The following is a 12,965-nucleotide window of genomic DNA, read 5'->3' on the forward strand; positions in this document are numbered from 1 at the left end:
TTCTTCTCCTTTCTCTACCTCCAAAACCCTTGAAAATTACAATTACCCTGCAACTTGTTTCTCTCTTTAAAGTGATGTGGTGCGTCTTGAGAGTCCACATCTTGAGGAACAGAGCAATAAGCTGATTGTTCGCATCAACGCTGACCACAATCAGCTGAAAGATATTGAGGACCGCATTGTTGAGCTTCTCTCTAACTCTAAGGGGAATATACTTGACAATGAGGAGCTCGTTCAGACTCTCCAGGAGTCAAAGGTGGGGATCTGGCAGAGATCATACCTGTCATCATATTCAACTTTCTGATCGTTTTCCTAATTGTAATTGAAACTTTTTGTTGTTCTTGTTCTAGTTGTCATGCTCCTCTTTCACTTCTTTTGTCTGTTTTTTCTCCACTATCTCCAGGTGACATCAGAGGCCATAAAGCATCACCTGAAGGAGGCAGAGGGGGACTCCTTCCTTGTGTATCTTGGGGAGTCCACACAGGCGTGGAGTGGCTTCCCCAGGATACAGTCGGAAGTAGAGCTTGCGGTTGATGATTTGGTCTCAGTTCTAGAATGATTGCTGCTGGGAGTTTGAGCAGACAGCTGTTTACAGGGTCTAAGTTGGAATAAAGATTAATCCTGTAAATGCAAACATCCAATCTACTGAAGTTCAAAGATGTGGGCTCGTCCGGGATTTGAACACAGGACCTGTGAGGAACTGGAACCACTTCTTCATCTGAACCATGGGGATGCCAACACCTGAAACCACCTCCACTGTCTGCACACACAGGAAGTTCACCCTGAATCAATGCTCTCTGTTTCAGTTAACCTGTCTGCACAGAATTATTCTCTGTAACAACATGTAGAGCCCGGATAGCTCAGGCTAATTTTCATATCTGTCCAATGAGAGACAATTATCAGAGGAGAGGTTCTGCTTCTCAGGAGGGTCACACCCTAATACAAGACCACTTCCTGTTATGCAACAAATAAACTTTATGATTCAATGTTGGGCTAATGCCACAGCCACAAAAAGACATTTCTCCCAGCTGCTAGACAGCAAGCCTTATCTAGACATGGAGGACAGCCTCCTCATGGAGGACAGTGATATGCAAAGTGTTCAGTCTTTGTCAAACTGCTGACAGTCGGCCGGGTAGAGGAGGAGAAGAAGACCCATGAGAAGCAGGTTCCATGGTGTAATGGTTAGCACTCTGGACTTTGACTCCAGTGATCTGAGTTCAAATCTCAGTGGAACCTTTAGTTTAGTTTGGACAGTAATACTGGTGTCCTTTCTGCTTTCTCTAAAAATTCAGGGCTCATTTTGCAGATTTCCAGTCAGCATGTTGTAACTGAATAACTATCAGAGTGTATCAGAAGGAGAAGTTACATAAAGATAGAATTTAAATCTCTCTCCTAAATGACACCTTAATCTGGGATTAATAATGAGTATAAAAGTAGCTGAAGACATAATTTAGTATTATAACACATACCTCCTTTATAGGGCTGTCTTGATAACTGCCTCTCATTTCCACCTGTTGTCTGTTCCATTTGCACAACAGCAGCTGAAACTGATCCACAATCAGTGTTGATCCTAACTGGACAGGCTGGTTTCACACAAGTGTGACTGACTTTTTGGGGCAATATTATAACAAATACTTATGAGACATTATATAAAAAGAAAGGTCAGTGCATCATGACTTTAGCTCCATTCAAAGCTTTAGGAGGCTTCATGGCCTCCATCACTCCATAAGACTGTTCCATCTGTTCTGCATCTCTGATATGTGCTGGGACGTGGTGGCTTGGATGTTTCACTGCAGCTCATCTAGTAATAATGTGTAACACATATATGAACATCAAGCTAATCATGTCATGCTAAACCGAGTCCTTGGAAGAGCAGAAGCTGTGAACAGACCTCATGGAGCAATGGTAGCACGTCTGAGTCCAGATCAGAAGGTTGCATGTTCAAATCATGTCAGGGTCACTGGTTTTATGTAATTTAGTCCTCTTTCTGTTCACACCAGGTCCACTAGAGCTCTCAGACTCCTCCACTGCACTGAAGTCTGGGTAGTTTTCACTTGAAGCAGAATGTCGGCTTTCTCCTGTGTTTTCTGGTTAAATTACTGGACATTCAGGGAAAATAGAGTTAGGGTTAAATAGAGCAAAAAATCCTGAGTCATCGATCTGCATTCGTTTAGAGGGCCGAAAGGGAGCAAGTGTGAAAACACCCTAAATTTTAATCTTAAGTGGGACCAACACTCCCCCGAGTAGCTTCTTCAGTTCTGCAGTGACAATTCCTTCCTTCCTGATGTGATGTTGCTCCTTCTTCTTCCCCTCTGAGCTGGTCGGTACAGTTTGAGCTCTGTGCTGCAGCCATTGCGACAGCCATCGCACCTCAGAGTGATCCAGCAGTGCCTCATGTTCAGCAGCATACAGTGAGCAGCTTTAATCTCTGGATTGACAGACTTTATCTGCGCAGTAACTTGCAGAACAGAAAGTCTTCCAAAATATCTCCTTTCCAGGGATAGCACACCAAAACTATCAACTGAGCAGCACTGGAGATGCTCTGCTCTGTTGATTCATCCAACTGAAAGGAACATTTCTTACATGATCGCAGTCTATCCAGCAGCTGTGCCTGAATGTCAGCTGAGAGATCTTCTGTTCTCCTCCTCACCATGTCATTTGAAAAAGGTACAACTTTCAGTTTATTAGCTGCCTCTGTGCCAAGCAAAAGCTCACACCAGTCAGATCTCTGTCCACCTGTACGGTCACAAATCCGGGGGCAGAGACGCTGTTTTCCGGGATGTCTGGGTGCAGTCCTTTTTTTCTAGCTCTGGACAGGAGCTGTATCCACCCTGAAGGACGGCGCCACAGGAAGTTAAAAGGCACTTTGACTCTGGTGGGACTCGAACCCACAACCTTTGAATCACTTCTCCTGTGTTTATCTAGAAGTCCAATGCACTATCCATTGTGCCACAGAGCCACAAAGCAGTTCATTTGTTTGTCCTAGAATGAAAGGCAGAAATCCGGAATAAGCAGCAGCATTCCAGAATAGTCAACAGAATTCCAGAATTATACGTAGAATTCAGGAGTAACAGTCAGTATTCTGGCAAGTCAGCAATCCAGAAGGGAAGGCAACATCAGCAGTGGCTCAGTGGTAGAGCAGGGTTGTGTGTCCTTGACCCACATTGCCTCCAGTGCTGGTCATTGTATGACACTGCGTGGCAGCAGCCTTAAGCAATTTCCCTTTTTTTACACTTACACAAGTTTTTAGTTACATGTTATATATGGAGTGAAGAGTAACGCAATTTCAATTCTCTGTATGTCCAGCACATATAGCAGATTTGACAATAAAGCTGACTTTGAATTAAAACAAGTGAGTTGTAAAAAAAAATTCACCCCCCATACAATTGACACTAGAAGAGAACCTATCATTTGAGACCAGAATGTTTTTTTGTACCAGGCTGTAAACATGTTCATTTCTGCTGTGAAGTTGGACATTTTAACATGGGAGTCTATGGGTAATAACACACGTGAATTACAATTTTTCACACATGTCGTAAACATTCCAGACTAGTGGTTAAGACCTTCAAAACTCAGTGTGTAACATTGTTGGTAAAAACTGTTTGCTTTGGCATGTTTGTAGAGAAGATTGAAGCAAGGCGTCTGGACTTGTAGAGTTTTCCTGAAGAGGTTTCGCTGCTCATCCAAGCAGCTTCATCAGTTGTTGATCTGTTGGTGGGGAAACATGGTTTATATGTGGTTGCAGACCTCAGTGGGTGGTCTGGATAAAACTCACAAACAATAGCACTAAATGTTTCCATAATTACCTGTGATGATCTGGCTGCCTGTGCCAGGTGTGTCTAATGACTGGCTAACGACTATGAGACTGCTGGTAGACAGCCCATTGTTCTTGCTGTTAGCATGTGACTTGGAGTGAAACTTCCTGGGAATGGATGAAATAACTGCTTTGTATGTGGTAGAAAGATGAGGCCACCACCTCGAGAAGGTTTTACCAGCTTAACATAGATGGCTTCCTTGACTTCCTCTCTGTCTAAAATGTGAACATTGTTGTCCTCAAAGGAGTGTCCTTTGTCTTTGAGGTGGAGGTGAACAGCTGAGTCTTGTCCTGAGGAGGTGGCTCTCCTGTGCTGAGCCATTCTTCTGTGGAGTGGTTGTTTAGTTTCTCCAATGTACAGATCAGAGCATTCCTCACTGCACTGGACTGCATATATGATATTGCTGTGTTTCTCCCTGGGAGTTTTATCCTTTGGGTGTACCAGTTTCTGTCTCAGGATTGTCCTCCAGTGGAGACTGCAACCTTAACACAGCGCCTTGGAAGAAAAGCAGACTTGCAGAATGAAAGGCAGCATTTCGGAATGAAAAGCATTCCAGAATGAAATTCAAATTTCCGGAATGAAAGGCAGTAATCCAGAATAAGTGGCAGCATTCCAGAATAGACATCAGTATTCTGGAATGATAGGCAGAATTCCCGAATAACACTGTATAGTGGAACAGAAGTCAGCAAGACATCATTCTGGAATGAAAAGCATCCCAGAATGGAAGAAAGCATTCCCAAATGAAAGGCAGAAATCTAGAATGAGAGCATCCTGGAATAGACATCCATCCACCCACTCCAGAATGATAGGCAGGATTCCGGAATGGTAGACAAAATTCTGGGATTAAACCCCTAACCCAACAGCAGCCTGTGATGTCATGGAAGCGTGCGTTCCAAAATGGAAGGCAACATTCCAGGACAAAAGTCAGCTAACAGAATGAAAAGCAGATTTGCGGAATGAAAGACACCATTCCAGAATGAAAAGCAGTCCATAATGAAAGACAAAATTTTGGAATGAAATGCAGAAATCCAGAATAAACAGTAGCATTCCAGTATAGACATCAGTATTCCGGAATGATAGGCAGAATTCCCGAATAACATCATAACATCATTTAATCAATAGGGCTCGACCGATTAGCTCGATCCCCATATGGCCAATCTGTGTTTTCATTGTTGAAGCGTGGACATGCCTGTTTCACTTACTGTGTGCTGGTTGGTACATTGGACTCAAGGATTGGTTTTTGAAGACACTCCTCCAAGTGGTGTCTTCAGTTCTGCTACTATTCTGGTTGGGAATCTGAGTTTTATGTGTTCAGGATCTCTGTGGGTGGATCTTGCAGGAAATCAGACTTTTAATCTGAGGGCCCAGGGTTCAAGTCCCTCTTCAGGAGCAACACTATATATTCCTAACCAGAAATCTTTGTACATATCTTTACCAATGTCAAACTAAGAAAAACATGTGCTTTGTGTTGTTCTTCCACCAACTGAAACATGAAAAGCAAGAAGTCACATGTGGCTCGTTGGTCTAGGGGTATGATCCCGGGTTCAAATCCCGGACGAGCCCTTATCTTTGAAATTCAGTAGATTGGATGTCTGTCTCATGTTTACATTTACAGGAATAATCTTCAACCCAAATAGGTTCATATTCCAATTTAGACCCTGTAAACAGCAGTCTGCTCAAACTCCTAGAAGCAATCATTCTAGAACTGATATTGTTTCTTCAAGAGAAGAAGTCTTTGCACTGAGGACTAACGTCGGAAGTAAAGGCTCTGTGTTAGCCTAAGCAGCACTTGTATGCAGGGGTACAGCCAGTGCTTAAGTGTAGTTAATGTGAAACAATACAGTCGCGATTTATTGAAGTGAAGCAGTCGGCATATTTTCACGATATATTTTATTTTTTATATCGTTTTTGTCTGCTGGTGGGTGCCTGCTCCCCTGCGTGTGTGTCTGTGCTGCTGGGTGTGCATCGGGCTGGAACTGTGCCGTACGTGACAGACAGCAGGGGAGACCTGTAAACGTGCTGAAATGACTTTGTTTAGTAAAAGGAAAAGGTATAAACGTGTTCTATTGTAAGGGGACCACCTGCATGCAGATGTACTTTAATACGTGGATTAGGCTACTACTAAATCCATAGGCGTCGCTACCATTATATCAGAGGGGGACGTGTCCCCCCCACATTTTAAAACGGCCCGTTTGGACCCCCCCACATTTAGTGAGTAGGAAACTCCACCTAATGCTGTCTCGATTGCTCGTGAAAAACTCTGTTCCACTAAGTTCGTAAGAGAATAACCTCACCACTGAAATCCACTCCATGTTTTCCTGGTTACCACAGCGCTGCAATACCGTTACTATAGTAACGGACCTAACAAAGCCAGTGGCTTTCTTCGAGCGAGCGTAAAACACCGTAAAGAGAACCGTCAGTGCTGGTCGACGCTGGAGGAGGTAACGTCAGTGTCATCCCACAAAGTCCAGCTCATGCTGAAGCCTGACTGTTTGTCACATGGCCCCAGGTGACATTAGGTTGATGTTAAAGAAACTTAGAAAAGTTGGGAGGAAGCTGCTGTTTACTTCCAGTTACAGTAGATGGTATTATTTGTCTGATGACATGTTGTTGCCTTTTCTGCTGCCTCCCCACACACAATGGACATGAGGAGATTCTAACAAAGACACGGAGAGTTAGAGTTGTTTTCAGCATTAACCCATGTTGTAATGAGGCCATGTTAGCTCCTGTTAGCCTGCTAGCTTCAGCCTCGCCGAGCCAGTGCACAGCCACCTGCTCATATTCTTATCAGCAAGAATAAAACACATGTGATGGACGTCAGGACACAGTGGAGCATTATATGAACAGGGAAACACTGATGCAGCAGATGAGGCAGGGCATCATTATAAACACATCCACAAGGTTTGTTGTGAATTCAGCAGTTTTATAAGTAAATAAAGATAAAGACATGCATCTTTTTGTAAGTTAGTATTTTTAGTGTTTCAGTATTATCTGCATTAAGCAGTTTGGTTCATTTTTCTATGGGATTTGCCAGTTTTTTGTCTCTGTAAATGAGAGAAGGCCTCAGATATGGAGGCTGTTAGTGTAGCAGCACCAGTATGTTTGACAAAACTGTTGTTTCACTTGTAATTAGTTTGTCACCGAGTTTTTGTTGAATCTGTCTCTGAAATAGTCATTAAGTGTTTACTTCTGTAGGTAAAATAGTTTAACAACCTGTTAAAATCCACAGGAAATCTCAACTACTTCATATTATTACTATATATACTGATTAGGGTTGGGCGATATTGGCAAAAAAATTAATCACGATTAATTGTGGCATTTAGCCGATAACAATTAATTTGACGATTAATTGATGACAGTTGCACTTACATGTTTTTGACTCTAAATTGGCACAGTGTTCTAGCATGATACCGACAAATCATCAGTCAAGTTAACTACTTCATTCTAACAGGCTAAGCTGGTGATTAGGCACCAACCAGCCATGGAAATATGTATTGATAATATTGAGGCACAAACTGCTTCAAAATAATAATGAAGCAAACATTTAAAGTAACTTTGTCCTTCAAATGTTTTTATCTTAAGGTCACAAAGCATGTCAACATTAAAATTAAACAGACAAATAGACAAACAAAGTTCAGAAAAGTCACATCAGTGATTATTAAAGTTAAAACATGTGTCTGCGCAAATGAACCTGTGACTGGAATATGTCCCACACTAGTGCATGTTTTCACTCAGACTGTAGAACAGCAGCAGAAAAAACAAACAAATAAACAAACCGGACAATTTCACATTTAAATGTGTGTCTGTGCAAATCAACCTACGTTACGTTCTTCCAGCGCTTCGTTTGGTCGTAAGCAGCACAATGACTAAACGTACCGCGGATTCTCGGCTGAGTGGAATTCTTTCCAATATCTGCTGGAGGAGACTTCGCTGTTGTAATGTTTCCTATCTTGCTGTGGAGTCCGTAAATAAAGATCGGAGTTTATTCATTTGATACGAGCAAAAATTCAATTAATTATTAATTAATTGGTAATTAATTAATTAATGTAAAATGAAAACTCACATTTCTTTATAGCCATTCAATTCTGTGTGAGAGTAACTACAACTAACAATACTGTTTTGTGCTACTACTGTTTTCAAGGTGAATGATGACTTCTTGCAGATCACCACAAAGCCGCTGCATTGAAGTTCATGGCCCAGCTGAGTTGACATTCCTTATTATTGCCGAGGGGATCACTGGCTTAAAATGTCTACGTGCAGCCTCTACTTTCACTCCTGCCTTACAGCCCCTGTACTTCTTCCTCAGCTCTCCCTGGACATTGGTCCTCAGTGCAGTGCAGTTCTAGAATGATTGCTTCTAAGAGTTTGAGCAGACAGCTGTTTACAGGGACTAAGTTGGAATATGAACTTATGTGCTGTAAATGTAAACATGAAGCAGCCATCCTATCTACTGAAGTTCAAAGATGAGGGCTCGTCCGGGATTTGAACCCGGGACCTCTCGCACCCAAAGCGAGAATCATACCCCTAGACCAACGAGCCATGTGTGACAGCTTTTTTTTCATGTTTCAGTCAGTGGAAGAACAACACAAAGCACATGTTCTTCTTAGTTTGACATTGGTAAAGTTATGAACAAAGATTTCTGGTTAGGAATATAAAGCCGCTGCATTGAAGTTCATGGCCCAGCTGAACCACTTCTCAAAGAAGCTTCTGTAAGTTTCCCAGAACAAAGGAGGAACTTCAATATTAATGAAAGATTCACATGTTTATGTGATGCTCAGGATCAACATGAGTGTTGTGTGTTTGTGTTTTTTAACCCTATAGGAGGGCAGCTTACACGTTGTGAAGACAGGAGCCCAGCGATGTGGGGGTTTCATCCAACTTAATTTGGTATATTGAAATGCAAAGGTTTATGTCCTGGAGGAATGTTATGCACCTTACTGTTTCTATTTCTGCTGCATTTATTGGATGGAAAATTCAATTTAATTGAGTTCAGCTGATACATGACCTCATCAGGTGACTGCTGCTATGACCTAAGATAAGATAAGAGATAAGATAAGATAAAACTTTATTAATCCCGAAGGAAATTCTTGTGCCAGAGGTATCAAGTTACATTAAATGCAGTTAAGTACAGAGTATAAGTGTCACTATAATCCAAAATAAGAGTACAGTACGCAGTATGAGCACAATATATGATACATGGATACAAATATGGAGATGTAAGGTGCTAAGTAAACATAAATATAGACCAGTGGAGGGAATGACAGTGATGCCTGACATGATTATCTAGCGCTTCTCCCTACAGAAAGGGGAGGAGTTATACAGTCTGATGGCCACTGGCAGGAAGGACCTCCTGTGGCGTTCTGTGCTGCTCCTCGGTAGTCTCAGTCTACCGCTGAATGTGCTCCTGTAGGACAGCAGTGTGTCGTGCAGGGGGTGAGACGTGTTGTTACGAATATTGAGGAGTTTCCTCAGTATCCTCCTCTCCGTCACCTCCACCACAGACTCCAGCTCCACTCCCAGCACCGAGCCAGCCTTCCTAATGAGCTTGTTGAGTCTGTTGGTGTCGGCCGTCTTCATCCTGCTGCCCCAGCACACTACAGCGTAGAAGATGACGCTGGAGACCACCGAGTGGTAAAACATCTGCAGCATGGTCTGGCAGACGTTAAAGGACCTGAGTCTCCTCAGTAGATACAGGCGACTCTGTCCCTTCCTGTATATTGCCTCTGTGTTTGTGGACCAGTCCAGTTTGTGGTCAATGTGGACACCCAGGTATTTGTAGCTGTCCACAATGTCCACGTTGGTACCCTTGATGCTGACCGGGTTTGGGAGTGTCTGGTGCTTCCTGAAGTCCACCACCAGCTCTCTTGTCTTTGTGACATTCAGTTGCAGGTGGTTCTGTCTGCACCACTCCACGAAGCTGTCCACCACACTCATATACTCCGCCTCCCGACCTCTGCTGGTACAGCCCACAATGGCAGAGTCATCCGAGAACTTCTGCAGGTGGCAGGACTGTGAGCAGTGTCTGAAGTCCGATGTATAGAGTGTGAACAGGAATGGAGACAGTACCGTGCCCTGGGGTGCCCCCGTGCTGCTCACTATCGTGTCCGAGACGATGTTCCTCAGCCTCACAAATTGTGGTCGACCTGTAAGATAGTTAGTGATCCAGGTGACCAGTGGGGTCTCTACCTGCATGTCCAGGAGCTTCCTATTCAAAAGGGCAGGCTGCACGGTGTTAAACGCACTGGAAAAATCAAAGAACATGATTCTAACAGTGTTACCTGCCTCCTCCAAGTAGGTGTGTGCTCTGTGCAGCAGGTAGATGATGGCGTCCTCCACTCCAATACGGGGCTGGTAAGCAAACTGCAGGGGGTCCAGCGATGGTTCCACAACAGCACGCAGGTGTTTCAGGACCAGCCTCTCCAGAGACTTCATCACATGTGAAGTCAGAGCAACTGGTCTGTAGTCGCTGTGTGTGCTTGGATGTTTGGTCTTGGGCACAGGAACAAGGCATGTTGTCTTCCACAGGGCAGGGACAGTCATCAGGCTCAGACTCAGGGAGAAGATGTGCTGGAAGACCCCACACAGCTGTGTGGCACAGTCCCTGAGTACTCTGGGGCTGAGTCCGTCCGGTCCTGCAGCTTTTCCCGGTCATAGGCGACTGAACTCCCTCCTCACATCTTCTGTGGTGATGGTAACTGTGGACACAGAAGAGCAGAGAGAGAGATCTGATGGGGGAGGGTGGGGGGTTGTTAATGGAAGGTGGGGTAAGGGGGCAGGGTGATGTTATTGATGGGGAGGTGAAACTGGTTAGTATGGTTAGGGGGAGGGGGAGGAGGAGGAGGTACATTGTTGTTATAGACAGGTGTTAATGGTGCATCACAGGGAGGGGGAGGGGGAGGGTGGTCAGGGAGTGGACTATCAAACCTGTTGAAAAACAGGTTCAGCTGGTTGGCCTCCTGCAGATCTCCATCCATCAGCTGGTCGGAGATCCTATTGTGGCCGGTGATGGTTCGCATGCCACTCCATACCTCCCTCAAGTTGTTCCGGGCAAGTTGGCTCTCCAGCTTCCTCCTGTAGCTCTCCTTGCCCTCTCCAATCTTCTCCCTCACCTCTGCCTGGGCCCTCCTCATCTCCTCTCTGTCTCCACTCAAGAAGGCTGTCTTCTTTCTGTTGAGTGATGCCTTGATGTCCTTTGTCACCCATGGTTTATTGTTTGGAAAGCAGCGTATTGACCTGGTGGGGATTAGAGAATCTGTACAAAAATTAACATATTCTGTGATACAGTCTGTGAGTGTGTCTACATCCTCACCGTGAGTGTCACAGAACACATCCCAGTCAGTCACCTCAAAACATCCCTGCAGGGTCTCCAGGGCTTCCGGTGTCCACCTCCGTACAGTTTTGGTGGTCACCGGCTGCCGCTGTACTGCTGGTATATACTGGGGTTTGAGGTGGACTAGGCTATGGTCTGATCTGCCCAAGGGAGGGAGAGCTATGGAGCTGTATGCCTCTTTAACATTAGCATACAGTAAATCTAGAGTTTTATTTTCTCTTGTTTTACAGTCCACAAACTGCTTGAAAGTGGGCAGAGTTGATTTCAGATTAACATGGTTAAAATCGCCAGAAATCGCTATGAAGGCATTAGGGTGCTGGGTCTGAAGCCTCGCGGTCACAGAGCTGATGACATCAGTAGCCCGCGACGCCTCAGCCAAGGGAGCGATGTAAACAACGAGTACAATGGCGTGAGAGAACTCTCTGGGCAAATAATATGGACGTAGACTTACCGCTAGCAATTCAATGTCCGGGCTGCACACACGCTCCTTTACCGTAACGTGAAACACACACTCGCTCTTTGTGAGAGATGTTAACTCTTCCATCTTATTACCCAGTGATCTAACATTACCCATGACGATAGAAGGAAGATACGGCTTGTATCTTCTTTTCCTCAGCTGTCTTCTTTTGCCCCCTCTGCTTCCGCGTTGTTTCCTTCTTAGTTCTTTGGGGATTTCGTGTCGCTGGCCATACATCCCGCTGTGCTGGAGATTCATCAGCTGATCCCTGGTGTAAACAATGGAGCCCTAGATATTTTATGTTTTATTATATATAAATATAGTAAAACACGGCAGTGCCTTTTTATTCACTGTCTCCGTCTAATGAACACAATGCGGTGTCTGTTCTGTTGCCGACAATAGAGGCAACACAATAGAAGAAGCCTACTTAAATCACTACGTTTAGCAGAGGTCTTCAGCTTCACACAATCCATGAGTCCCATAGAGGACTGCTAAATGTGAAGAAAGAGACAAGCATGCCTTCACCTATTGAGGACATGATATCACAGTGTGTGTCTGTGATGAGAACAGAAACAACAACCTGAGGGAGCCAAGACTCCCAGGTCCAGACAGACTGTGAGACAAGGCAGGGACTGATCTCCTCCTCTATGGGGCTCTGAGGATCTCAGATTACCATTCAAAGGTGGAAGAAGGAAGTTGTTGTAAATATAGATTATATGATTTTCAAAAGGGAGCTGGAGATCAAATGTGAACTCCAGGTTAGTAAGAGAGGGGCAGAGGGTAGAGTTGTTGCTGGAAAATGATATGGAGGAGATGGGGAAGGACTAATTGATCTTGATGAAGATTCTCAGTCATCCAGGTCATCAATGGTAGAGAGGATTGAAGCAAGGCGTCTAGAAATCTCTTCAATAAAACTCTACAAGGCATAATTTAATTCTGCGATTCCATGATCATGGAAATCATAGGGCCCAAATAGAGGCTGTGTGATTTAAGGAGGTTGTGGAGTGACCACTGTAAAAACTAAATACATCTGACAGTTGTAACTTTTACAGAGTAACTGTTGATTGAATTTTATTCTTTGAGAGTCACTTGAATGTTTGAAACTAGGTTGGAGCTCTGATAAAAACAGCCACATGTATGTGTCCTATCACAGCACAGCAGAGTGACAGTGTGTGAGTCCCTCTAGTGGATGCTGTGGAGTATTGCGTTGTCTTTGCTCCAAAGGTTTTTGTACAGAGTTGAGCTGTTTCCTGTCACTGTGGGCCTCACAGCACAGTAGTACACAGCAGAGTCTGTCACTGCAGCAGAGGACATCTGCAGGTGGATTTGGCGTTTGTTGCTCACTTTAACTGAGAATCTGGACTTA

The 12,965-nt window shown here is 44.2% G+C and overlaps 3 non-coding genes across 3 annotated transcripts; 1 reads left to right on the plus strand and 2 right to left on the minus strand.

The window, feature by feature from the left end:
* Positions 1–1,161: 1,161 nt before the first annotated feature.
* Positions 1,162–1,233, plus strand: trnaq-uug (transfer RNA glutamine (anticodon UUG)). The gene has a single exon. It is a non-coding gene; the product is annotated as a tRNA-Gln (tRNA).
* A 1,631-nt stretch (positions 1,234–2,864) lies between these two features.
* Positions 2,865–2,956, minus strand: trnar-ucu (transfer RNA arginine (anticodon UCU)). The gene is given in 2 exon segments: positions 2,865–2,900; positions 2,920–2,956. It is a non-coding gene; the product is annotated as a tRNA-Arg (tRNA).
* Positions 2,957–8,279: 5,323 nt separating this feature from the next.
* On the minus strand, positions 8,280–8,351 carry trnap-ugg (transfer RNA proline (anticodon UGG)). The gene has a single exon. It is a non-coding gene; the product is annotated as a tRNA-Pro (tRNA).
* Positions 8,352–12,965: the final 4,614 nt, after the last annotated feature.

The sequence above is a fragment of the Parambassis ranga genome, unplaced genomic scaffold (genome assembly GCF_900634625.1).
Source record: "Parambassis ranga unplaced genomic scaffold, fParRan2.1 scaffold_22_arrow_ctg1, whole genome shotgun sequence".
In the NCBI taxonomy this organism is placed as follows: Eukaryota; Metazoa; Chordata; class Actinopteri; family Ambassidae; genus Parambassis; species Parambassis ranga.